At 48.8% G+C, this 27,271-nt stretch overlaps 4 non-coding genes and 1 pseudogene across 4 annotated transcripts; all 5 read right to left on the reverse strand.

Annotated features, from left to right (window-relative positions):
- LOC144953664 (uncharacterized) overlaps window positions 1-27,271 on the reverse strand; it is a 564,993-nt pseudogene that overhangs the window by 502,171 nt on the left and 35,551 nt on the right.
- Window positions 17,888-17,959, reverse strand: TRNAA-CGC (transfer RNA alanine (anticodon CGC)). The gene has a single exon. It is a non-coding gene; the product is annotated as a tRNA-Ala (tRNA).
- TRNAA-UGC (transfer RNA alanine (anticodon UGC)) lies at window positions 19,614-19,685 on the reverse strand. Its single transcript has one exon. It is a non-coding gene; the product is annotated as a tRNA-Ala (tRNA).
- Window positions 23,089-23,160, reverse strand: TRNAA-CGC (transfer RNA alanine (anticodon CGC)). The gene has a single exon. It is a non-coding gene; the product is annotated as a tRNA-Ala (tRNA).
- TRNAA-UGC (transfer RNA alanine (anticodon UGC)) lies at window positions 24,815-24,886 on the reverse strand. The gene has a single exon. It is a non-coding gene; the product is annotated as a tRNA-Ala (tRNA).

The following is a 27,271-nucleotide window of genomic DNA, read 5'->3' on the forward strand; positions in this document are numbered from 1 at the left end:
CCATTCATTGTGTTGAGCACTGCGTGCAGTCTTTGATCACCGCTCCTCCTCCCTCCCGATACGTTTCCATTCATTGGCTACCACAGCCTGATAAGCTCTCCCCCCCCCTCTCCACCTCCCTTCAACTTGCTTATAAGGGATTACATCTTGAATCATTGCTTCACTTGATGCAGCTAATTCGGCTGTGACGGTCCCACCTGATGACGGAGACTTGTGTTGCCTCCGAAACGTCGTGAATTTTATTTTGTTTTGTTTTATTTTACTTTCATTAATTTTAATGTTTTTACCTACGTGACTTTACCGAAAAAACCTGAGAATATGAATCATTGCAGTCACGAAAGCTTCAAATCTAGAATTCAAAAGATTGCTAAATCTGAGCGTTGTTCCAACCTCCCCAGGCCATCCAACTTCAAACAAAATCTACTCCTTCCCAACAACATGGACGGACAAATCACGTGGGCTGAGATCTTGGATGACTATGAGGGTAAGTCCCAGATACCTGCATCACATGGATTATATGCGGAGGAGGAGGCTCCTTGATGAATTACTTTTCGTAGACATAGCTTGGTGGTAATGGGAAGACATAATGATCGAGTGTGGCAAAGAGGATGGGTTTAGATTTGAGTTTCTGCCATCTTTGTTCAAACTCGGGTCTCAAGCTTACGTAATTTACGGTCTCAAAATGCCGACAAAAACATGACTTGTAAAGTTTTACTGCCATGTGATGACTATTTCTCAATAGCAGGTCCTGTTGTGTGGTAAGAGGTAATTACTGGCATCTCAAAATTAGTTCTGTAAGTTTCCATGTCCTTCGTTCTCTAATTAATTACTCGTCCCTTGAATGAATTTTCTGTTCTTCATAGCCCGGGAGTCGGCGTGCCAGTCAACCACGTGGGGGGACGTTATGGATAAGGTGGACCCTTTCCCAGGCCAAAGTTACAAGAATCGCTCCCCAAAGGTGTGTATGGGTTCTAGATTTGAAGCTTTCGTGACTGCAAGGATTCATACTCTTAGTTATTTCGGTAAAGTCACGTAGGTATAAAATGAAATAAAAATTTATAAAAAATAAAATAATAAAAATCACGACGTTTCGGAGGCAACACAAGTCTCCATCCCAGGTGGGACCGTCACAGCTGAATTTGCTGTATCAAGTGAGGCAGGGATTCTAAGATGCAAGTTCTTAAATACAAGTTAAGGAGGGAGGAGGGGGGAGGAGCTTATCAGAATGTGGTAGCCAATGAATGGAACGTATTGGGAGGGGGCGGGGCTAAAAGAGAGCACGATGTGTATGGGGTCTGTAGGGTTAAAACACATGACATTGTCTCGAAAACTAGCACACCATGTCACCACACCATCACACCAAAATATCACGACACCAATTCTCCCCATCACCTTTCTCATCACACTACACGACCACCAATTCAATACACCATATTAGAGCCTCATCATGCCTCTATACCATCACAATACACCATCTCTCGAGAACATTCCACTACTTCTCCTCTCCATATCACAACACCATGTCCCAACACCATCACCGCATCTCTTCACCGTCCCACTCATGCAGGCACTTGAAGTGGCCATTTATTACCAATGAAGACAGAAGGATATCAGGCAGTCACATGAATTATGTCTGTGAGTTGATTGGAAGTTGCCATTACAGTTCCCCACTATTGGCGCTGCAGTGAAGTTTGTCCAGAGTATGGGCTTCCAGATATTTATAATGGGACATTCTGTGAAAACTATTGCCAGTGATGATTATTGCCAACAATTGCTATGAAACCGTCACAATCGAGCAAAGTCTTGAGTGCATGCATGGGGTTTATGAGGATATATGAGGATGTGACATGTATTTTCATTCTATAGGAGTTGGGATATTTAGGGGTTAGTACTACACGTACAATGTGATACAAGTATTGATGGATAAGACATTGTGTTAACATCAGGTGATAGTGTATATTCAAGTGTGTACTAAGCAGGTTTGAATGACTGAATGTGGATGGCTGCATCTGTACCTACATGTGTGAGTATGTTTTTTTGTTTGGGTTCATGTGCACGTCCACGTTTGCATGCCTGTGGGTATGAATGTCTGCTTGCATGTGCATGTCTGAATGTTCCTTTGCTTATCTTTGCTTGATCAGAGGATAATTGGGGAGTTGAAGGACGTCAGCGGGGTGAAGCATCTCCAGGAAAAGAACCTTGGCAAAGAAAGATGCACCATGGAAGAGGAGCGCCTCTTTGAAGTGCAGCGCATTGCCAGGGCGAAGTGCCGCACAGAGGAGAAATGCTTCCGAGACTATCTCCTCAAAAAGCGCCTCATTAAAGTGAAGTACTTCATTGATGAGAAGCATCATCTCGAGATGAAGTGTGCTGAGGAGAATAATCTGGAGGAGGAAGAGGAGGAGAAGTGTCTCGCCAACGTGAAACGCGTCGAGGAGGAGAAGCGCCTTGAGCAGGAGCAGCGCCTCGCCAGCATTGCTACCATCACCACCACCGCCACCGCCGGCACCTCCACCCCCACTCCTGCCACCACCACCGCCGCCACCGCCATCACCACTACCACTGCCACCACCACCGCCACCACTGCCACTGACGCTGTTTCCGCCACTGCCACAAAACCCGCCACCACCACTGCCACCACCGCCGCCACCGCCGCCACCACCACCACCGCCACCTCCGCCACCACCACCACCGCAGTAACCACCACCGCTACTGCTGCCGCCGCCACCGCATCCACCGCCATCACTGCCACCACCACCGCCACGACCGCCGTCACCACCGCCACCGCCACCACTGCCATCACCGCCGCCACCACCGCCGCCACCACCGCCGCCACTGCCACGACCGCCATTACCACCGCCACGACCGCCGTCACCACCACCACCATCGCCACCACCGCCACCACCACCACCGCCAACGCCACCACCGCCGCCACCACCACCGCCAACGCCACCATGGCCTCCACCGCAGTAACCACCACTGCCACCGCTGCCGCCACCACCGCATCCACCACCACCACCGCTGCCACCACCGCCACCGCATCCACCTCTGACACTCCTGTGCAGGGCCTGATTGCTCCAAGCTTTGGAAAAGAGTGCTTCCAAGCAGAGAAGATGGAGAAGAAGACAGAGGTGGAACAGGAAGAGGAGAAGGCGGAGGTGGAGGTGGTGGAAGAGGTTGAGGAGGAACAGGAGCAGAGAATGGAGAAGACAGAGAATGGAGAAAAGATGGTGGTGGAGGATGAAGAGGAGGAGATGGAGGACGAGACAAAGCAGGAGGTGGAGGAGGTGCAGGTGGTGGAGGTGGTGATGCAGAGAAAGAAGAGGAAGCGAGGGGGCCTTGCTCGCGTGGCGAGAGCGATCACCTCCCTCCTCCGCCGCGTGCAGCTTTGTGGTGGCATGTCCACCACACAGTAGGGGTGGTTGTTGTGGTCGTGGATCGCTGCCAACCATGACCACTACCACCAGACTACCCACCCACCCCGTGATACATGCCACCCACCCACACACCCCGTGATACTCGTCACACACACACCACATTGTTTCCTGGAGAGACGGGGCCACGGACCACAGCTGTGGAAGGAATCTGAGCAGCAGATGCCAGGACTACAGTGGAGAACGACTGCTATCAAGACACCTCACACAACAAACACACACGGGACTAGCCAAAAAACATAGCCGTCCCCATCCTGGGCCCCTTCCATGCTGGTTTTCATCCAGGCAGTCCTCATGGGGTGACCTTGCCATGGTTTCCAGGACATGGAAGGGGCAGCTGACCCAGGATGAGAGAGCTAGAGGGGTCTGGTACAGACAATAAACGAAACCTGCCACGTGGCAAGCCCCAGGGCCACTCATGTAAAGAATAAGATTCAATACCCTTGTTGTTGCTGGTACTATAAAAACTTTGTGAAATAAACCCATGATGACACAACATAACGTTGAATTGCTTGCAAGTGCTGTCTGTGTTGGGTAAATGTGCCTTGGCTCGGATGCGAGGTGTCCCAGCTGTGTGTGTGGCAGTACAAGTGTAATTAGCGACTTCCACGAAACGTCACATAGAGGGTACTTCTTTTTTTCTCACAGTGGGCACAATACAGGCCAACACTGGTTCTTCCTCTCACTGAATAGAACTCTCGGGAATAACACCTCTAGTGGCTTCACGCAGAGCCGATCACTCAGCGTGGTCCCCTCGCCCTCACTCGTCTCGCCGCTGGCTGGCGGCATGATAATGACGGCGATGGAACCATTCAGGAGATCTTCCACGTGGCCAGACGACGGAGAGAGATTTCGGTGAACAGCGACACAGCCAGGACCCAGGACCCCACACGAGCCCCGAGCTCCGGGTCCGCTCCCCATTATATTCCCCCAGGTGTGGCTAAGCCCCGCCTCCAGCCACGCCTTCTCGTGACGTAGCTAAGCCCCGCATCCAGCCACGCCCTCTTGTGGAACCTTCAAGCAGGTTCCCAGAGCATTTCGACTAACCCCACCTGTTTCCTTTGCCCCAGATACGCCTCCTTCCCTGATTGGCTGTTACTTCTGTGCCTGTACCCGTAAATGCCTTCCCAGGACAGCACGTGTCACTTTGTCATGTCGACAGGTGTAACCCTATCATTACACAAGGACACACATTTGAGATACGTTTTGGGAAATGGTCCTTCTTCAGAGCAAATACAAATAGTGGTGGGAAAATATATTCAGGTGAATCGCCTCCTGCACAACACTGCCACTCTACTCCACTACCCCACTGCCCCAATGACCTATTTCCCTCTGCCCCTTTGCCGCACTGCTCCCTCTGCTCCACTGTCCCACTTCTCCTCAGGTCCAATGCTCCACTGCCCTTCTGCTCCACTGCACCTCTGCCCCCCTTCTGCCACAGCAGTTGAAACAAATAGTTGAGTTTCTTAAACCCCCCTGCCTCTGTCCACCTAGCAGTAGAAATGGGTATGCCACAATCGAGCAGCAAGGTGTGTGTGGTGGGTTAAAGTTTGGGTACTCCTTCCTCTTCTAAAACACCTGCCCAATGTGGAAGAGTAGACCAAAATATCGTCTAAAGGGACTCTCTAGAACTTGGTCTTGTAGAAATTCTTCCTGCCACCAGAGTTATTAAAAAGCAATTGCAGAATTGTGCCACCACTCAAATATCGAAATTGTTTTGACAGAATATTCAAAGAATGCTGCTGCTCACGATACAGGCTGCTGCTGGATAACCAGGGTTTGAAACCTGGCACCCGCCAGTGATCAAAGCGGGTTCTCTAGTCTAGCAAGTTAAGGATCTCAGCCCAGTTGGCATTGACTCTGTAGTGGCAAAGCATTTGCTGCTGGCAGAAAAGAAGATCTGTGGCGTACGGCAGTCCTGTCGTCAGCAAGCCAGGATGTGCACAAGGAGGATCTCGGGGAAATGTCACAGAGGGGCCCACCAGAACCCGCTAGTAGGTTCCAGAAAGGGGGCGTGGCTGGGGTGGAGCGAGTCCACGTGACAGTGTAAGAGAGGCCCCTGTGGGGCACCTTGGGGCTGTGTTTGGAATGTGAACCCCGTTGTGCTGCTGTAGTCCATCGTCGCCATTCTTCTCATCGTCATCTCCGTCTCCACCATCTCGGAGCGCCGCTAGTCAGGCAGCCTACCGTCTTTCCTGGCTGAGTAGCGTCGCCATATAATAGATGGTCGAAGTATTAAGTGTGTTAATTCCGTCGGTGCTCGTTAATAAATAAGTCCTTCCAAGTCTTATCGTCTCCGAGTTAGTCACTACATCTGCACAAAATAACCCATCACATGGCTGTAATGTGGTTCTACACTTAATTTGGATAATTTCCATCTATAAGAAGAACATTGTTTCGACCAACGTTACTCCTACTTAAAGAACAGGTGGGAAAGTCCTGCTTTGTACTATGCGGACCAGAGGGCACTTGCAGTGTACTCAGAATTAGCTCTGTGATATCAGCTTCAGTGGGCCATTTTCCAACACTAGGCTTGCAATGGTCTGCTAGAGACACTAATGGATAATTGGTTCCATGGCAGGATGGCGACATCCCAACCCGGGTTAAAATTTGGGAAAAATTCGAACATGCGGGTTTATGAATCACATACGTTGCAGTTGTATTATCACTCCAGTGGTTTTTCGGCATGTAGGTAGGGTAGATGTGAAGTTTAATAACATTGTGTACCCGTCCTTTTTAACGACAAAGTAAAGATTCAGAGTGGATGTACATCCACTATCGTTACTATCCACATACAAATATGTATGTGGATAGTAAGCTTGTGTACCGTACCACGTCGTTGTCCACTCATTGACATGCTAATTTTTTTCTCTGCCCCCTCCCTCTCTCCGCCCCCGCCCCCTCTCTATATTTAAGGCCCCGTCACAGCGACGACCTCTCTATTTGTGCCGATACGTGTTCTCTCTCTGTGTATCTTTATGATGTCTGTCTGCTTATATGTCTGTCTATAGTTTTCTGGTTAGATTTTTGTTGCTATTTCTTTTATACCTGATGATGATTGCTTGTGTTGCAATCGAAACGTCGTAGTATGCTATTATTTAATTTATTATTTTATCTTTATACGTGACTTTACCGAAAGAACCGAAGAATAATTCCTGCAGTCACGAAAGCTCCAAAATTAAGATTAAATATAAAACACACCCATTGCATGGAATTGTCCAAGTGTCCAACAATGTCATTACGAACAACGTGAGATCGTCAAATCTGGGGGGAGCATTAAGGATCGCAGCGTTGATAGATCAGTGTCTCTCACACAGACACTCAACCAGAAGCATGTCGACACACACACAAAGACCAAAAAAACCCATATAGCCTTCGTGAGACTTTTGGAACAAGTGCTGTTAGCAAGCACAAAACCTTTGTTCACGACTTGGCCTATCAAGGATTTTGCGTTCAATTGTAATATTTTTTTACATTTACAATCCACATATCAATCAACATAGTTTATCTAATCTGCCCATTGTAATTAAATCTTAATATGTATGTACATCCCACTGCATAATTGTACGCTTCCGTTTGAATAAAGATCTACATCTCCATGCATAAGTCCGTGCTTCCTGTGAATTTGCTAATATTCACCCGACAATGTCCTCTAAACTGCTGCAAGTGTAGTAAGTATCAGGAGGCTTGACGACAGGGTCGGAGGCACACTTATTTATTGACACCAACTTGTGCACAGTAATGGGTACACACAATACTTAAGGGGGTATCGTCCCCTTCACTCGGCTACAGGGATACACAACTTCTAACCCCGCTAACCTATGCCCAAGTCCTCCACTACGGAGCTAGGGGAGGCTACCTATCCCAGCCCTGGTCAAGCTGGGATCCCGGCACCCTGAGTCTCCAGACCGGCTCGTCAGTCTGGGCTCTCGGGGCCACGCCACCGGCTTGCCCTGGTCGGCCCTGATAAGGACAGCGAGCCAGGGGAGCTCTGGGGCCTATGCTAGCTGGTCTTCCGTCTTCGCTGGTTAAAGCTGATACCCCCCGACCTCGAGCCCTCCGGCTCACCACCTTTTATAGTACTCGGCCCCCGGGAGGGGCCCGTGGGGGATGCAGGTGCGGACGTCGGTGTGAGCACCTCCTATGTGTACGGCCCTAACCACGCCCCTTGTGTTTGTTGGCCATCTGCTCCCATACACAATTACACCTCTACATCACCCTCCCCCCTGTACAGCTCGCAGCCGTCCCCGGCTGCAACAAAATCAGAATAAAGGTGCATCCCTCCTCAAACCCGTGTGTGCCTCGCGTAATTTTAACAAGAACAATGACAACCATAACAACAACAACAACAACAAGAAACAGGTAGAAGAAGAAAGAAAAGAAAAAATATAACCCGGCGCACCCTCCCGAATAAATACCCCATTCCGTAAAACCACCATATATATACACGCGCCCCAGGCGCCTCCCCCCCCTCGTCCGCAATGGCCCCCCAACGGCTGACCTCACAATAGTCTGCGCGTTTTGGCGCGCGTTCTCGCGGCGGGCCCGTCACAAGGGCCCGTCCCGGCCTGCTCAGTGGCGGTTGTTGACGGTCCGGGTGGGAGAGAGTCTGGTGCCGCTGCCGAGCGACCCCCGACCCCCCCGGGGGGGGTTGGCGGTCGCGGAGCCGTCACTCCAGTTGCACCTGGAGATGGCACAGTTGATGTCAGGTTAGGCGAGAGCAGCGACGTCGGGGAGTCGGCGGACCCCTCACACGTTTGGCCATGCGTGCGTGTGTGCGAACCACGGGGCGGCGCAATGAACGGTTTCAACCTTGAGGGGTGCACGTACCACCGACGCCTCCCCCATTTGACGCGTACACATTGCGGCCGCAAGACCTGTACGACCTCCACGGGCCCCCGCCACGGCCGTACCAACTTTGACGAGGTCGCCAGCGGCACCTGGGGACAGTGCAACCATGCCCTGTCCCCTGGTTTCCATTTGAACACATGTACCCGCCCCAGCCGAAGCCTCTCGTTCGCCTGCTGGCGGAGTTCAGAATTTTGCACGGCCGCTTCCCGCACCTCAGATAATTTGCCGATATTAAATTTAACGTGTTCGGACAATGTAGACTTTGCCTGAGGCGCCGATAGCTTCAGCTGGGTCGTCACAGGGGGGTTAGCCTCGCGGCCATACATTAAAAAGAAAGGGGAAAATCCGGTGGCCGCATGGGGAGCCATCCTGTAGGCTTGCAACAAACCGGCAATGCGAAGGTCCCAATCTGTCTGGGATTCTGATACCTGCTGGGACAGCATGGACGTGATGGTCCGATGCAGCCGTTCCACCATCCTGTCAGTTTGTGGGTGATACGGGGAGGTCCGAATTTTCTCCGTAATCAAGAGGTCGCACACCTCGCGGAGGAGTTTCCCCGAAAAATTTTTACCCTGGTCAGTAAGCAGCCGTTCCGGAGCACCCTTGTCGAGGACATAGCCCTGGACAAAGGCCTCCGCGATGGCTGCCGCCGACTGGTTGGCCAGGGGCCAGACCATAGGCCATCTCGTGAAGTATTCGACCCCTGTCAATAAATACCTATTCCCCCTGGGTGTAGCGGGAAATGGCCCGAGAATGTCTAGAGCAACGAGCTCGTTAACCCGGGAAACCTTTATGGACTACAGCGGAGGGTTGGACCCCCTTGCAGGTGGCTTCTGCTGCGCGCATTGCGTGCACGACCCCAGGAGATCCCCCACGTCCTTTGCCATGCCCAGTCAGAAGAAATCGAGCTGGAGCGTGGCAAAGGTCTTGTGAACCCCCAAGTGCAGAAGCCGCTCATGAACAGCCCATACCACCTTACCCCTTAATGCTGCAGGCACCACGAGCCGTTGGCGGCGGGATTTTCCGTCCCAGTGCATTAAAAGACCCTGGAACAACCCCCACGAGTCAACGTTCGCTACCCCCTGACCAACCCCCCCAGTGCGACGGCGCAGAGCGAGGAGGGAGTTGTCCTCCATTTGGAGGCGTCCCCATTCCACGACCGACAACCCCAGCAACAAATCCCTCACTTCTTGCTCGATAGGACCCGAAGCCGAAGGCGCATCGGCGGCGGCCACGAGGACCGAATCGGTGGAGACGTTCGGGGGCCTACAACGCCCCGAACCCAAGAGGCAAGCGCACTCCGAAGTGGGTGGCAACCGCAACAGGGCATCAGCGTTCGTGTGGCGGACGCCCTTACGATATGTGGTGACAAAGTCGTAGTCTTGGAGAATCTCCAACCATCGAGACAACTGGCCCGATGGTTGTTGAACCCACAGAGCATACGGTAGAGCCGCATGATCTGTACGGACGGTGAAACGCCGACCGTACAGATACGGGCGGTACTGCTGAATGAAATAAACAATTGCCAATAATTCCCGACGGGTAACGCAGTACCGTTGTTCCGCTGGAGACAGTACCCGACTACCGTAAGCCACCACATGCTCTACGCCCCCAACGAGCTGGGACAGCACGCCCCCAATGCCCGTGTTACTTGCGTCTGTATCGAGCAAGAAGGGTTGTGAGAAATCGGGGTAATTCAACGGTGGAGCCTCCACCAGGGCATTCCGGAGGGCGTGAAAAGCAGCCTCCTCCTTCGGCCCCCAATGAAACCTGACTCCCTTGGACGTCAAGGCATGCAATGGTTTCGCGATCGTAGCGAAGTCAGCCACAAACCGCCAATAGTACGACGCGAACCCAATTAAACTCCTGACCTCTCCCACCGAGGTGGGAGTCGGCCAGGAGCTGACGCATTCCGTTTTGGCGGGATCAGTGGATATCCCCGAGTGCCCAACAATGTGACCCAAATACCGCACCGATTCGCGGAGCAAATGGCACTTCTGCGGTTTAAATTTCAAATTGGCAGCCCGCATTTTGAGAAAAACAGCACGCAACCTCTGGAGGTGTTCCTCGAAGGATTTGCTAAAGACGATGACATCGTCCAAGTAAATTAAACACGAATCCCATTGCAAGCCTGCCAAGACCAGTTCCATTAACCGCTGAAAAGTTGCCGGCGCAGAACGTAAGCCCATCGGCAAGCGGTTAAATTGGAAGAGACCTTGCGGTGTACGAAAAGCAGTCTTAGGTTTTGATTCGTCATCCAGAGGAAGCTGCCAGAATCCAGATAGTAAATCGAGGGTGGAAAAGAATCGCGCCCCCGCCAAGGCATCGAGCGACTCATCCATTCGAGGAAGCGGGTACGCATCTGCCACAGAAATTTTGTTCAATCGCCGAAAGTCGACACAAAACCGCAGTGAGCCATCGTGTTTTTTCACCAAAACGATCGACGCGCCCCACGGGCTGTTGGAAGGGGAAATGATATCGGCGGCTAGCATGTCATCAACAGCCGATTTGACATGATCCTTTTCGGCGGGGCTCAACCGAAAGGGATTTTGGCGGATTGGCGCGCTGTCACCCGTGTCAATATGGTGTCGCAGCAATTTAGTACAACCAATATCAAATTTGTGTTGACTAAAAACGTCGGCAAATTCGTTCAGGAGAACTCGCAGCTGCGCACGCTGCGAGTCGGACAGGTCCACTGATCCCGCGCAAAGCGCATCCAGCCATCCGTCATCACAGTCCGAATGCGGTCACGACGGAGGATCGGTGTTTACCTGACCCACGAGTGGTTCCTCATAGGGTACCGGCGTTGCGTGTGCAAGCACGGTCCCTTGAGGAACCACGGCCGTTCGCGATCCTACATTAAGGACTGCAATGAAGGGGTCCCCATCCCCTTTCACCATGGTCTGAGCCGCTAGCAAATCGGGTCCATTGACCCCGGCCCGAGATGGTCCCAACAAGACCCCCCGATCCGCAACTCCTTCAGCAAACGGCCGACGCAACCTAAGAGGGACGAGCATCTGCGCCCCCGGGGGTACGCGCACAGTTTTTGTCACGAGCGCCTGCACGGTGGCAAACGCCCGACGCTCCGTGGTGGGGGAAGACAAAAATGTAACACGTCGGCCCGACGGGAGCTCGATGCACCCCTGGTCAATCAAGATACGAATGGGCATTTTGGCCAAGAAATCCGTCCCCAACAGGCACGGAACCGCGAGTGAGGAGGAAACCAAAACAGGCCCGGATAATTTAATGTCTCCAATGCAAATTTTGGCGCGGATTTGCCCAATAATGCCCAGCGAGCCCCCGTTAGCAGCATAGCATGGCACGTCAACGGGGAGCAAGGGACGACTTTGAACGGGAAGGATGTTATAAATCAAATCAGATATAATGGTCGCCGATGCCCCTGTGTCAATTAAAATCCGCACCTCTACCCCATCAATATGACCGACCACAACCGACGATCCCGCCGACGCTGCAACGACACGATGGGCGAGCTCCGACCACTGACCCGGTTGGAGCGCTCGCCGCATTTCAGAACAAACGGGCGCAACGGCCGGCGATTTTCGAGCCCTGTTCAGTTGAGCGCGTGAGTGTGTGTCGGATGTGTGCATGGGCCAAACGTGTGAGGTGCCACGACTCGCCGTATTTCTCTGCTGGAGCTTGGGTGGAGACGGCGCGGCGTCCTGACGAGGTGTCGCCCCACGCTGACGGGGAGCCCGGCATCCTGAAGCAACGTGGCCTTGCAGGCCACAGTTGTAGCAGCGTGTGAGCGCCCCAGATGGCCTGGGCTGCTCCTGGCGGCTCGGTCCATTCCGAGCCTGTGGTGCCGCCGATCTCCATTCCTCCCGCCGCTCCACCCCGCAGACCTCCTCCGATGGGAGGGTGGTGGCCGCCATGGCATGGCCGGCCACCCCCTTGGCGGCCTTGCGACGCAGGGACCGCAAGCCCCCGTGGATGTGGCGCGCGACCAGCAGGGACGACATCTCTGCGTCGTCTTGAGCCAAGACGGCGACGTCCAGCTCATCAGCGAGTAGCAGCAGCTTTTCAGCCACCATGGCGTCCACTCCCTCCTCGTCCATCCGCGGAAAAGCTGCCTTTGCCAGGGCCAGGAGAGCCATCCGGAAGGCCAGGGGCGATTCGTTGGCGCCCCGATGCCGATCGTGGAACAGCTGCCTGCAGTCCGAAGGCGGCCCATAGACGGCTGACAGCAGATGCCAGGGCGTCGTTGTCCAGCATCGCCGGCAGCGCGCGTAGTGCCTCGGCGTCCGTCCAGTTCGCCATCTCTTGATGAGCGATGAACCGCCTTTTGAAGCCGTCCCAGTCTCCGTCCGCACCCACGAATTCTTTGAGAGGCGGCAGTCGCTGCTGTAATGCGACGTCCGTGGCTGCGGATCGCGCTCCGTCGCTCCCAGCAGATGTTACAGTGTGGGCGGGCTGCGAGCATGGCATCGCCGGTCGCTCTTATGTTGACGCGCTGGCCGGTGCTGATGATGTCACGGCTTGTGCTTGGCCCTCAGCAGTCACCTGACGCGGGCCGGCCCCGCCCTCTGCCCGCACTGTAGTGATGGCGGGAAATTTAACCGCGAGCCGCGTCGGGGTGGCAGGAAATGTCACCGCGCGTCGGCTGCTGTCGTCGTCCCGCGCAGCCCCTCCAGCCCCCAGCCGCGTGATCTCTTCCAACGCGGCGGCCGCAGCGTAGAGCAGCTCCGCCAGGCGGGAGTGAGCCAGCCGAAGTCTCTCGGCCGACGCATCCCCCCCTTCCTGTCGTAGCAGCGCGGGTGTACTCGGCCCCGGCTGCTCCGATCCGACCTCGGCCATCTCTGGTGGCGATTCGGCCGCGGTGTCCTCCATCTCCGACTCCCTGGTACGTGTCGTCCCTCGTGTGTCCATCGTTGAACGTTTTACTTCTGACCCCAGATGTAGTAAGTATCAGGAGGCTTGACGACGGGGTCGGAGGCACACTTATTTATTGACACCAACTTGTGCACAGTAATGGGTACACACAATACTTAAGGGGGTATCGTCCCCTTCACTCGGCTACAGGGATACACAACTTCTAACCCCGCTAACCTATGCCCAAGTCCTCCACTACGGAGCTAGGGGAGGCTACCTATCCCAGCCCTGGTCAAGCTGGGATCCCGGCACCCTGAGTCTCCAGACCGGCTCGTCAGTCTGGGCTCTCGGGGCCACGCCACCGGCTTGCCCTGGTCGGCCCTGATAAGGACAGCGAGCCAGGGGAGCTCTGGGGCCTATGCTAGCTGGTCTTCCGTCTTCGCTGGTTAAAGCTGATACCCCCCGACCTCGAGCCCTCCGGCTCACCACCTTTTATAATACTCGGCCCCCGGGAGGGGCCCGTGGGGGATGCAGGTGCGGACGTCGGTGTGAGCACCTCCTATGTGTACGGCCCTAACCACGCCCCTTGTGTTTGTTGGCAATCCGCTCCCATACACAATTACACCTCTACACAAGTTTGGAGGATTAAACAACAACTTACAGTCTGAAGAATCAAAATGATGTTGTCCAGTTTAATTTGGACTAAGAGGTGCAAATTTATACTTTACTGACTTTGTTTTATAAATACATTTAAGGACACTCGTGATGAGCGGGGTGCTTCTAGAAAACGAGGTTGTTTTGTTATAATTTTTGTCAAAAACTTTGAACAATCATCCGAATGGTTTAGCGTGGATTATAATAAAGTTACGCAAAAAAAAAAACAATTGTCACCTTTTGGTCTGTAACATACGACCTTCGGTGTGTATATACACCAGTGTGTTTGTGTTCAAAATTTTGCGCGTGTTTAATATTTTGGACGTGTTTTTACGGTAATTCCATTGAATATTGAGGGGTTACCAGCCTCTCGCACCCGTCCAAATACCTCGTGGGCAGCTGTGGTGGCTACGAGCCTTCCCTCCGGGACATTGCTCACATCCACCGCAGCGTTACCGTCCGGCACCGTCAATGAAGGAAGGGAGTTGTTTTTGCAAAACTTTACTCGTGGCAGGGGAATGGCAAAAAATAGGGAGTGCCTCCTTCTAATCAACAAAAACAAATTAAGGGGGCGTGGGAGCGTGGCGTAAGGTGTGGAAAGCTGTAAGTCACAGGTATCATTCGAATTGGGTCAATGACACCAGCACACAAATGGTGGGGTCGTTTGGAATGATGTTGCATTAATGAAATATGAATTTCTCGACGTTTTATTTCATCATCTTTAAATTAAATTTTTGTTTTAAGAATTTACAATCTGCATATCTAGCAACAGAGCTTCGCTAATCTTGCCATTGAGCTTAAGCCTGAATACATATATATTCATCTCACCCATAATTCACATTCATTTGCTAATATTCACCCTGCAATATGCTGCAAAATGCTGCCAGTTTAAATGCGTTACGAGGGAAATGCAGACTGAAGCATTAAAATTGTGATTTGGACTTTGAGGTGCAAGTTTATACCGTGCTGACTTTTATAAATATATTGAAGTTCTTGTGTTGATATGAGCGCTACAGAACAATCAAGGTGATTTGTTTAATTTAATCCACGCAAATTATTACGATTGCTGTCATACACTTTTAATGATAATCGACATGGTATTGCCTGTAAGCGTGTGTGTATTTACACTGCTGTGTAAGTACACTTGACTTTGACTCGTGTGTGTACGTGTTTGTTGTAAGCATTGTACAGTTAACGGACGCTCAGATAACTTTAAAAAATCCGATTTTTATTAATCTGCAAAAAAATATTGACGTTAATATTGCTGTACATGCACACTCGCGTGTGTGCAGAGGTAGTGTAGTGGTTAGCGCACAGCTCAATTTTCGCTCACGTTAAATTCATGCTCACGGCCAACACCAGCGACGATTATCTGAACAGTATGTAATTTAATGTTGGGTTTGTCGATGGCAGCATATAGAACGGGGTAGACCCGTGTGATGTAAGGGGGAAAAGTTTGACTGGAAGCATATTATATTTTTTGCGACAGAGAATTGTAATGTATTACTTACTGTATGTAGCTTAGCTTATTGGAGAGTATATTTAGTATACTGATGATACTATGTAGTTTATACTTTAGTTTTTTACGTGGTTGTTTAGTTACTGCAGCTAGATACTATTAACATTCCTTCCCTTTATTAATGCTACCCCTATCCCCTCCCTTTGATGCTGCTAATCCTGCATAAATGCACGGGCATAATATGACTTTGAAACCCCCCGCCCACCTCCTACGCATTTCACAAGTAGTACTAATCACTAACTTGCATATGCTAAATTCCTCTTGATATGCAAATTAATTTGTCAAGGCGCTCTTCCCCTTACAACCCAGCTTAAATATACGCTCCAAGCGTGGTGGTGTTTCATTCAGACACTGTCTCCCCGACAGACCTGGTCTTCACCTGAGGACGGCTGTGTGCGTTGTGGCCGAAACGTCGTGAGAATTATTTTATTGTGTTTTATTTTTATTATTTCCCTTATACGTGACTTTACCGAAAGAACTAAGAAGATGATTAATCGATGTTTACGTGTTTGATTTGAGAATATTTTATAACTGTTGCATTCCTGAAAGTGATATAAATTTCCTAGTTTGTTAACCGTTTGACCAAGCGAATTGATAAAAACATTTAATGCGAGTTTTACTGTTAATATTCTTGCAAATCAATACAGACCTGATTTGTTTTTAAACATGGCTGATCGTACGTTATTGCTACCATATCCTTCCTTAAAAAAAACACGGACGAGTAGACATGTACACACGAGTGTGCATCCAAACACTGCTGCATTTAAAAAGCGGAGTGCATATGTAGTGGTGGTATTGACGTGCGCCGACTGTGACAGTGATGGATCACGGGGCGGCGCGGGGTGCGGGGTTGGGCACGCGTTGTGGGCGTGGTGTGGACGCGCGCGCCGGGAGTGACAGATGACGGGGCGGCGCGGCGTGGGTGGTGAGGCACGATGAGATGTGGGAAAAGAGGATCGTAGCCAGCGCCCAGCGATTGGTCGAATAAGTGGGTGCTCGCAGCGACGTCCGCAGGTGGGGTATAAAGGGGGACGCGCGAGAGCACTCGGGGAGAGTTACCCAGTTGAAGACCCGAAGACGGAGCTGAAGACCTAGTGCCCCGAGACCCCTAGTCCCGCCGTCCTTGTGGGGACCGGGGCCCTGTGTGGCTCGGAGGCGAGGCTGTGGGACCCGGGGTCCGACGCCCCCGTGGGTCGGGCTGGGGACCCACAGTCGAGACGGATACCCCGGTTAGGGAGTGTCCCGAGTAGCTCAGTGGCGTTAGTCGCCGAGTAGCTAAGTGGATGTTGGTCATCCGAGTAGCGCAGTGGCGTTAGTCGCCGAGTAGCTAAGTGGGTGTTTGTCACCCGAGATACTAAGTGGGTGTTTGTCACCCGAGATACAAAGTAGGTGTTAGTCACCTGTGAACGAGTTTGATAAAATAAAGAGTGTGTTACCCGTGAAGTCGTCTCCCGCCGAGTTACTACATTACACATACACACACGAGTGTGCATATACAGGGTGTATATACAGATATACAACGCAGTGTACATACACAGCAGTGTACGCACACAAGGATTGCGTTCCACTGCGAACACGCACGATTGTACATACATATGCACACATACGTGTACGTACACACTCGAGTGCTCGTCTTGTTGTGGTGTTTCCTATGTTGTGGTTTATGGTATACTTAAACGCAGAAGTACAAAATGTGCAGTTCACACCTATGCACCCTTAGCCCATTGATTGTGATGATGATGAATAACATATTACTAGATCTAACAAATAAACGAATGTACACGTTACAACTAAAACAATAAATATGCTCATCGAGTTTTGATTTGGATTGTGCGGTTAAATACTGTAAATAGCTATTCAAATTCATTGAGATTGCACATTCAGCAAATTCTAATGCGGCCACAATGCGATTCTAAACACGTTCCGTCGGAGTGGGCAGGTAGGAACTTGGTTGGGCAGCACATTCGTGCACGACAGAAAGCTCGCGGTCACGTGATGCACTTCAACCAATCCCTGAACGTACATGTTCGGGAGGGGTGATGCACGACAGACAAATAATCCCTGGTGGGCAGTGTGAAACTGTTGCTCCTACCTGTATAATTGCACTCGTTGAGTTATCCTTCAGCGATGAGGACTCCAAACCGATTTTCTTCTCACCCACTCCGTTCGACCACCACTCGGCAGGTCACAGCAATTTTCTCTCGGCTTCCTCCACGCACTGTTCAAATTTGGAAGTCCATCTTACGGTTTTAATTCTAATTATCTTGCTAATTTCTATAAATATTTTGATTTCACACTTGATGATGATTGCTTGTGTTGCAGTCGAAACGTCGTGATAATTTTGTTTGATATTTTTATTATTTTATTATTTCCCTTCTACGTGACTTTGCCCGAAAAAAACAATAATATGAATGCCATAAACATGTTAACTCTTATGTACTACAACTTTGATTGTCGTGCTGTTCATTGCTGACCGTATGACATGTTGGTCTTCTGGATCTATGCTCAGCAACCATAACGAATGAAAACAAGCAGACGTTTTGTGCAGGCCACGCATATTCCTTCGAGCAAAATTGTTTACTGGCAAAATATCACCTCGTGGAGATGCCGGGGATTGAACCCGGGGCCTCACACATGCGAAGCGTGCGCTCTACCACTGAGCTACATCCCCATGGTGGCGCTACCTGGGCTCAGTTCCACCTCGTTACGGGGTGAAACGTCGTCATCAGCTTCTTCCTCTCCCTCGTCACCCCACTCACTCTCCTGTTGGCCCTGGACCCTGTACACTTCGAGTCTGCACAGAGTCCAAGCAAAATGTATTTCTTTGAAAGAAATAGAAATAACAAGCATACATGTGGATCGATACTATGATGCTTTCCCAATTTATTTATTATTGGAAATATTTAATTCGGAAATACAAAAGTGTTTTGGATGCTTTTAAGCACTGGTTTTCAGCTCCGAAATTTTAAGTAAACCATTTGCATCGCTAGTTATACAAATAGCAAGTTCCTGAAATCAACACAAATTCACCCTCAGGTATCGTTCATATAGGATTATACTGGTAGGAAGCACCTGGTTCCACCAGCCCACAGGGGATTATTGTGTGGAGAGGGGAGGGTGGTGAGGGGCTGGGTGGGGGAAGGTGGGGTGGGGAAGGTCTGGTCACCCCGTGGTGCCCTTATAAAACTCAACGTTTAACCGACTCACGCCGGCTTGTGCCCAACCTCACTGTTGGCCATATTTGCGAAATACACCACGCCGCCGTTGACCCTGGCCATTGACCGAGTAAACCAACGTTCCTTCCAGCTCCCTCTGCAGGAATCTGTTTACGAGAGTTCATGTGCACCCCGATTACAGGGACATGGACACAGCCAATTGATTTTGAAAATCAACCTTTGTTGGAAACATAAATAAATAAATAAACTTCCAACATGGATTCCAGATATGCTAATTTTCTCTGCCCCCTCCCTCTCTCCGTCCCCGCCCCCCTCTCTATATTTAAGGGACCGTCACAGAAACGACCCCTCTCTCTGTGCCGATATGTGTCCTCTCTCTGTGTCCTTGTGATGTCTGTCTGCTTGTATGTCTGTCTATAGTTTTCTAGTTAGATTTTTGTTGCTATTTCTTTTTTTATGCCTGATGATGATTGCTTGTGTTGCAATCGAAACGTCGCTATTATTTTAATTTATTATTTTATCTTTAGACGTGACTTAACCGAAAGAACCAAAGAATAATGGATTCCAGATCCAACATGGAGATTCCGGGGATTGACCCCAGGGCCTCACACATGCGAAGCGTGCACTCGACCTCTGAGCTACATCTCCATTCTGGTTCTACCGGGGCGCAGTTCCACCTCGGTGCGGGGTGAAACTTCGTCATCAGCTTCTTCCTTTCCCTTGTCACCCCACTCACTCTCCTGTTGGCCTTGGATCCTGGACACATCGAGTCTGCACAGAGTCCAAGCAAAATGTATTTTTTTGAAACAAAAGAAATAACAAGAATACATGTGGATGGATACTATAATGCTGTCCTAATTAATTTATTCTTGGAAATCTTTAATTCGGAAATAAAAGTGTTCTGGATACTTTTAATCACTGACTTTCATCTACAAATGTTTAAATAAACCATTTGATCACTGTGTGCATCGCTAGTTATAGAAATAGCAAGTTCCTGAAATCAACACAAATTCATCCGAAGGTATCGTTCATATAGGGTAATATTTACGAGAGTTCATGTGCACCCCTATTACAGGGACATTGACACAGCCAATTGATTTTGGAATTCAAACTTTGTTGGAAAAAATATTTAAATAAAAGCTTCCGAGATGGAGATGCCGGGGATTGAACCCAGGGCCTCACACATGCAAAGTGTGCGCTCTTCCACTGCGCTACATCCCCACCACGCTGGCAGCCAGCCAGGTAGCCAGCCCCCTGAACTATCGGCCCCTCCCCTTACCCCCCCTTCCTTAGGCCCCTCCCCTGAACACTTCCCCCCTTAAGCCCCTCCCCTGACCCCCCCTCCCTTAGGCCCCTCCCCTGAACCCCCTTCCCTTAGGCCCCTCCCATGACCCCCCCTCCCTTAAGCCCCTCCCCTGACCCCCCTTCCCTTAGGCCCCTCCCCTGAACACCCCCCCCCATATCCTTAGGCCCCTCCCCTGACCCCCCCCCTTAGGCCCCTCCCCTTACTCCCCCTCCCTCAGGCCCCTCCCCTGAACCCCCACCCCCCTCAGGCCCCTCCCCTTACCCCCCCTTCCTTAGACCCCTCCCCTGACCCTCCTCCCTTAGGCTCCTCCCCTCTCCGTACCCGGCAGTAGGTCTCCACCAATCAAAGAGCTGTTTATGTTATATATTTATTTATGCACGACAGACAGACAGTCAGACAGACAATAAATCCCTGGTGGGCAGTGTGGAACATTGTTCCTACCTGTAAAACGAATTAAGGGGGCGTGGGAGCGTGGTGTAAGGTGTGGAAAGCTGTAAGTCACAGGTATCATTCGAATTGGGTCAATGACACCAGCACACGAATGGTGGGGTCGTTTGGAATGACGTTGCATTGATGAAAGATTAAGTTCTCGACGTTGCATTTCATGAACTTTACATTCAATTGTTATTTTTGGAAATTACAATCTGCAAATCTAGCAACAGAGCTTCGCTAATCTTGCCATTGAGCTTAAGCCTGAATACGTATATTCATCTCACCGCATAATTTGCATTCATTTGCTAATATTCGCCCTGTAATATGCTGCAAAATGCTGCCAGTTCAAATGCGTTACCAGGGAAATGCAGACTGAAGAATTAAAATTGTGATTTGGACTTTGAGGTGCAAGTTTATACCGTGCTGACTTTGTTTTATAAATATATTGAAGTACTTGTGTTGATATGAGCGCGACAGAACAATCAAGGTGATTTATTTCATTTAATCCACGAAAATTATTACGATTGCTGTCATACACTTTTAATGATAATCGACATGGTATTGCCTGTAAGCGTGCGTGTATTTACACTGCTGTGTAAGTACACTTGACTTTGACTCGTGTGTGTACGTGTTTGTTGTAAGCATTGTACAGTTAACGGACGCTCAGATAACTTTAAAAAAATCCGATTTTTATTAATCTGCAAAAAAATATTGACGTTAATATTGCTGTGCATGCACACTCGCGTGTGTGTAGAGGTAGTGTAGTGGTTAGCGCACAGCTCAATTCTCCCTCAAGTTAAATTCATGCTCACGGCCAACACCAGCGACGATTATCTGAACAGTATATAATTTAATGTTGGGATTTGTCGATGGCAGCATATAGAACGGGGTAGACCCGTGTGATGTAAGGGAAAAAAGTTTAGCTGAAAGCATATTATATTTTTTGCGACAGAGAATTGTAATGTATTACTTACTGTTAGTAGCTGAGCTTATTGGAGAGTATATTTAGTATACTGATGATACTATGTAGTTTATACTTTAGTTTTTTACGCGGTTGTTTAGTTACTGCAGCTACATACTATTAACATTCCTTTCCTTTATTAATGCTACCCCTATCCCCTCCCTTTGATGCTGCTATTCCTGCATAAATGCACGGGCATAATATGACTTTGAAACCCCCCGCCCACCTCCTACGCATTTCACAAGTAGTACTAATCACTAACTTGCATATGCTAAATTCCTCTTGATATGCAAATTATTTTGTCAAGGCGCTCTTCCCCTTACAACCCAGCTTAAATATACGCTCCAAGCGTGGTGGTGTTTCATTCAGACACTGTCTCCCCGACAGACCTGGTCTTCACCTGAGGACGGCTGTGTGCGTTGTGGCCGAAACGTCGTGAGAATTATTTTATTATGTTTTATTTGTATTATTTCCCTTAAACGTGACTTTACCGAAAGAACCAAGAAGATGATTAATCGATGTTTACGTGTTTGATTTGAGAATATTTTATAACTGTTGCATTCCTGAAAGTGATATAAATTTCCTAGTGTGTTAACCGTTTGACCAAGCGAATTGATAAAAACATTTAATGCGAGTTTTACTGTTAATATTCTTGCAAATCAATACAGACCTGATTTGTTTTTGAACATGGCTGATCGTACGTTATTGCTACCATATCCTTCATTAAAAAAACACGGACGAGTAGACATGCACACACGAGTGTGCATCCAAACACTGCTGCATTTAAAAAGCGGAGTGCATACACACACGAGTGTGCATATACAGGGTGTATATACAGATATACAACGCAGTGTACATACACAGCAGTGTACGCACACAAGGATTGCGTTCCACTGCGAACACGCACGATTGTACATACATATGCACACATACGTGTACGTACACACTCGAGTGCTCGTCTTGTTGTGGTGTTTCCTATGTTGTGGTTTATGGTATACTTAAACGCAGAAGTACAAAATGTGCAGTTCACACCTATGCACCCTTAGCCCATTGATTGTGATGATGATGAATAACATATTACTAGATCTAACAAATAAACGAATGTACACGTTACAACTAAAACAATAAATATGCTCATCGAGTTTTGATTTGGATTGTGCGGTTAAATACTGTAAATAGCTATTCAAATTCATTGAGATTGCACATTCAGCAAATTCTAATGCGGCCACAATGCGATTCTAAACACGTTCCGTCGGAGTGGGCAGGTAGGAACTTGGTTGGACAGCACATTCGTGCACGACAGAAAGCTCGCGGTCACGTGATGCACTTCAACCAATCCCTGAACGTACATGTTCGGGAGGGGCGATGCACGACAGACAAACAATCCCTGGTGGGCAGTGTGAAACTGTTGCTCCTACCTGTATAATTGCACTCGTTGAGTTATCCTTCAGCGATGAGGACTCCATACCGATTTTCTTCTCACCCACTCCGTTCGACCACCACTCGGCAGGTCACAGCAATTTTCTCTCGGCTTCCTCCACGCACTGTTCAAATTTGGAAGTCCATCTTACGGTTTTAATTCTAATTATCTTGCTAATTTCTATAAATATTTTGATTTCACACTTGATGATGATTGCTTGTGTTGCAGTCGAAACGTCGTGATAATTTTGTTTGATATTTTTATTATTTTATTATTTCCCTTCTACGTGACTTTGCCCGAAAAAAACAATAATATGAATGCCATAAACATGTTAACTCTTATGTACTACAACTTTGATTGTCGTGCTGTTCATTGCTGACCGTATGACATGTTGGTCTTCTGGATCTATGCTCAGCAACCATAACGAATGAAAACAAGCAGACGTTTTGTGCAGGCCACGCATATTCCTTCGAGCAAAATTGTTTACTGGCAAAATATCACCTCGTGGAGATGCCGGGGATTGAACCCGGGGCCTCACACATGCGAAGCGTGCGCTCTACCACTGAGCTACATCCCCATGGTGGCTCTACCTGGGCTCAGTTCCACCTCGTTACGGGGTGAAACGTCGTCATCAGCTTCTTCCTCTCCCTCGTCACCCCACTCACTCTCCTGTTGGCCCTGGACCCTGTACACTTCGAGTCTGCACAGAGTCCAAGCAAAATGTATTTCTTTGAAAGAAATAGAAATAACAAGCATACATGTGGATCGATACTATGATGCTTTCCCAATTTATTTATTATTGGAAATATTTAATTCGGAAATACAAAAGTGTTTTGGATGCTTTTAAGCACTGGTTTTCAGCTCCGAAATTTTAAGTAAACCATTTGCATCGCTAGTTATACAAATAGCAAGTTCCTGAAATCAACACAAATTCACCCTCAGGTATCGTTCATATAGGATTATACTGGTAGGAAGCACCTGGTTCCACCAGCCCACAGGGGATTATTGTGTGGAGAGGGGAGGGTGGTGAGGGGCTGGGTGGGGGAAGGTGGGGTGGGGAAGGTCTGGTCACCCCGTGGTGCCCTTATAAAACTCAACGTTTAACCGACTCACGCCGGCTTGTGCCCAACCTCACTGTTGGCCATATTTGCGAAATACACCACGCCGCCGTTGACCCTGGCCATTGACCGAGTAAACCAACGTTCCTTCCAGCTCCCTCTGCAGGAATCTGTTTACGAGAGTTCATGTGCACCCCGATTACAGGGACATGGACACAGCCAATTGATTTTGAAAATCAACCTTTGTTGGAAACATAAATAAATAAATAAACTTCCAACATGGATTCCAGATATGCTAATTTTCTCTGCCCCCTCCCTCTCTCCGTCCCCGCCCCCCTCTCTATATTTAAGGGACCGTCACAGAAACGACCCCTCTCTCTGTGCCGATATGTGTCCTCTCTCTGTGTCCTTGTGATGTCTGTCTGCTTGTATGTCTGTCTATAGTTTTCTAGTTAGATTTTTGTTGCTATTTCTTTTTTTATGCCTGATGATGATTGCTTGTGTTGCAATCGAAACGTCGCTATTATTTTAATTTATTATTTTATCTTTAGACGTGACTTAACCGAAAGAACCAAAGAATAATGGATTCCAGATCCAACATGGAGATTCCGGGGATTGACCCCAGGGCCTCACACATGCGAAGCGTGCACTCGACCTCTGAGCTACATCTCCATTCTGGTTCTACCGGGGCGCAGTTCCACCTCGGTGCGGGGTGAAACTTCGTCATCAGCTTCTTCCTTTCCCTTGTCACCCCACTCACTCTCCTGTTGGCCTTGGATCCTGGACACATCGAGTCTGCACAGAGTCCAAGCAAAATGTATTTTTTTGAAACAAAAGAAATAACAAGAATACATGTGGATGGATACTATAATGCTGTCCTAATTAATTTATTCTTGGAAATCTTTAATTCGGAAATAAAAGTGTTCTGGATACTTTTAATCACTGGCTTTCATCTACAAATGTTTAAATAAACCATTTGATCACTGTGTGCATCGCTAGTTATAGAAATAGCAAGTTCCTGAAATCAACACAAATTCATCCGAAGGTATCGTTCATATAGGGTAATATTTACGAGAGTTCATGTGCACCCCTATTACAGGGACATTGACACAGCCAATTGATTTTGGAATTCAAACTTTGTTGGAAAAAATATTTAAATAAAAGCTTCCGAGATGGAGATGCCGGGGATTGAACCCAGGGCCTCACACATGCAAAGTGTGCGCTCTTCCACTGCGCTACATCCCCACCACGCTGGCAGCCAGCCAGGTAGCCAGCCCCCTGAACTATCGGCCCCTCCCCTTACCCCCCCTTCCTTAGGCCCCTCCCCTGAACACTTCCCCCCTTAAGCCCCTCCCCTGACCCCCCCTCCCTTAGGCCCCTCCCCTGAACCCCCTTCCCTTAGGCCCCTCCCATGACCCCCCCTCCCTTAAGCCCCTCCCCTGACCCCCCTTCCCTTAGGCCCCTCCCCTGAACACCCCCCCCCATATCCTTAGGCCCCTCCCCTGACCCCCCCCCCTTAGGCCCCTCCCCTTACTCCCCCTCCCTCAGGCCCCTCCCCTGAACCCCCACCCCCCTCAGGCCCCTCCCCTTACCCCCCCTTCCTTAGACCCCTCCCCTGACCCTCCTCCCTTAGGCTCCTCCCCTCTCCGTACCCGGCAGTAGGTCTCCACCAATCAAAGAGCTGTTTATGTTATATATTTATTTATGCACGACAGACAGACAGTCAGACAGACAATAAATCCCTGGTGGGCAGTGTGGAACATTGTTCCTACCTGTAAAACGAATTAAGGGGGCGTGGGAGCGTGGTGTAAGGTGTGGAAAGCTGTAAGTCACAGGTATCATTCGAATTGGGTCAATGACACCAGCACACGAATGGTGGGGTCGTTTGGAATGACGTTGCATTGATGAAAGATTAAGTTCTCGACGTTGCATTTCATGAACTTTACATTCAATTGTTATTTTTGGAAATTACAATCTGCAAATCTAGCAACAGAGCTTCGCTAATCTTGCCATTGAGCTTAAGCCTGAATACGTATATTCATCTCACCGCATAATTTGCATTCATTTGCTAATATTCGCCCTGTAATATGCTGCAAAATGCTGCCAGTTCAAATGCGTTACCAGGGAAATGCAGACTGAAGAATTAAAATTGTGATTTGGACTTTGAGGTGCAAGTTTATACCGTGCTGACTTTGTTTTATAAATATATTGAAGTACTTGTGTTGATATGAGCGCGACAGAACAATCAAGGTGATTTATTTCATTTAATCCACGAAAATTATTACGATTGCTGTCATACACTTTTAATGATAATCGACATGGTATTGCCTGTAAGCGTGCGTGTATTTACACTGCTGTGTAAGTACACTTGACTTTGACTCGTGTGTGTACGTGTTTGTTGTAAGCATTGTACAGTTAACGGACGCTCAGATAACTTTAAAAAAATCCGATTTTTATTAATCTGCAAAAAAATATTGACGTTAATATTGCTGTGCATGCACACTCGCGCGTGTGTAGAGGTAGTGTAGTGGTTAGCGCACAGCTCAATTCTCCCTCAAGTTAAATTCATGCTCACGGCCAACACCAGCGACGATTATCTGAACAGTATCTAATTTAATGTTGGGTTTGTCGATGGCAGCATATAGAACGGGGTAGACCCGTGTGATGTAAGGGAAAAAAGTTTAGCTGAAAGCATATTATATTTTTTGCGACAGAGAATTGTAATGTATTACTTACTGTTAGTAGCTGAGCTTATTGGAGAGTATATTTAGTATACTGATGATACTATGTAGTTTATACTTTAGTTTTTTACGCGGTTGTTTAGTTACTGCAGCTACATACTATTAACATTCCTTCCCTTTATTAATGCTACCCCTATCCCCTCCCTTTGATGCTGCTATTCCTGCATAAATGCACGGGCATAATATGACTTTGAAACCCCCCGCCCACCTCCTACGCATTTCACAAGTAGTACTAATCACTAACTTGCATATGCTAAATTCCTCTTGATATGCAAATTATTTTGTCAAGGCGCTCTTCCCCTTACAACCCAGCTTAAATATACGCTCCAAGCGTGGTGGTGTTTCATTCAGACACTGTCTCCCCGACAGACCTGGTCTTCACCTGAGGACGGCTGTGTGCGTTGTGGCCGAAACGTCGTGAGAATTATTTTATTATGTTTTATTTGTATTATTTCCCTTAAACGTGACTTTACCGAAAGAACCAAGAAGATGATTAATCGATGTTTACGTGTTTGATTTGAGAATATTTTATAACTGTTGCATTCCTGAAAGTGATATAAATTTCCTAGTGTGTTAACCGTTTGACCAAGCGAATTGATAAAAACATTTAATGCGAGTTTTACTGTTAATATTCTTGCAAATCAATACAGACCTGATTTGTTTTTGAACATGGCTGATCGTACGTTATTGCTACCATATCCTTCATTAAAAAAACACGGACGAGTAGACATGCACACACGAGTGTGCATCCAAACACTGCTGCATTTAAAAAGCGGAGTGCATACACACACGAGTGTGCATATACAGGGTGTATATACAGATATACAACGCAGTGTACATACACAGCAGTGTACGCACACAAGGATTGCGTTCCACTGCGAACACGCAC

Source organism: Lampetra fluviatilis, chromosome 80 (genome assembly GCF_964198595.1).
Source record: "Lampetra fluviatilis chromosome 80, kcLamFluv1.1, whole genome shotgun sequence".
Classification (NCBI taxonomy): domain Eukaryota; kingdom Metazoa; phylum Chordata; class Hyperoartia; order Petromyzontiformes; family Petromyzontidae; genus Lampetra; species Lampetra fluviatilis.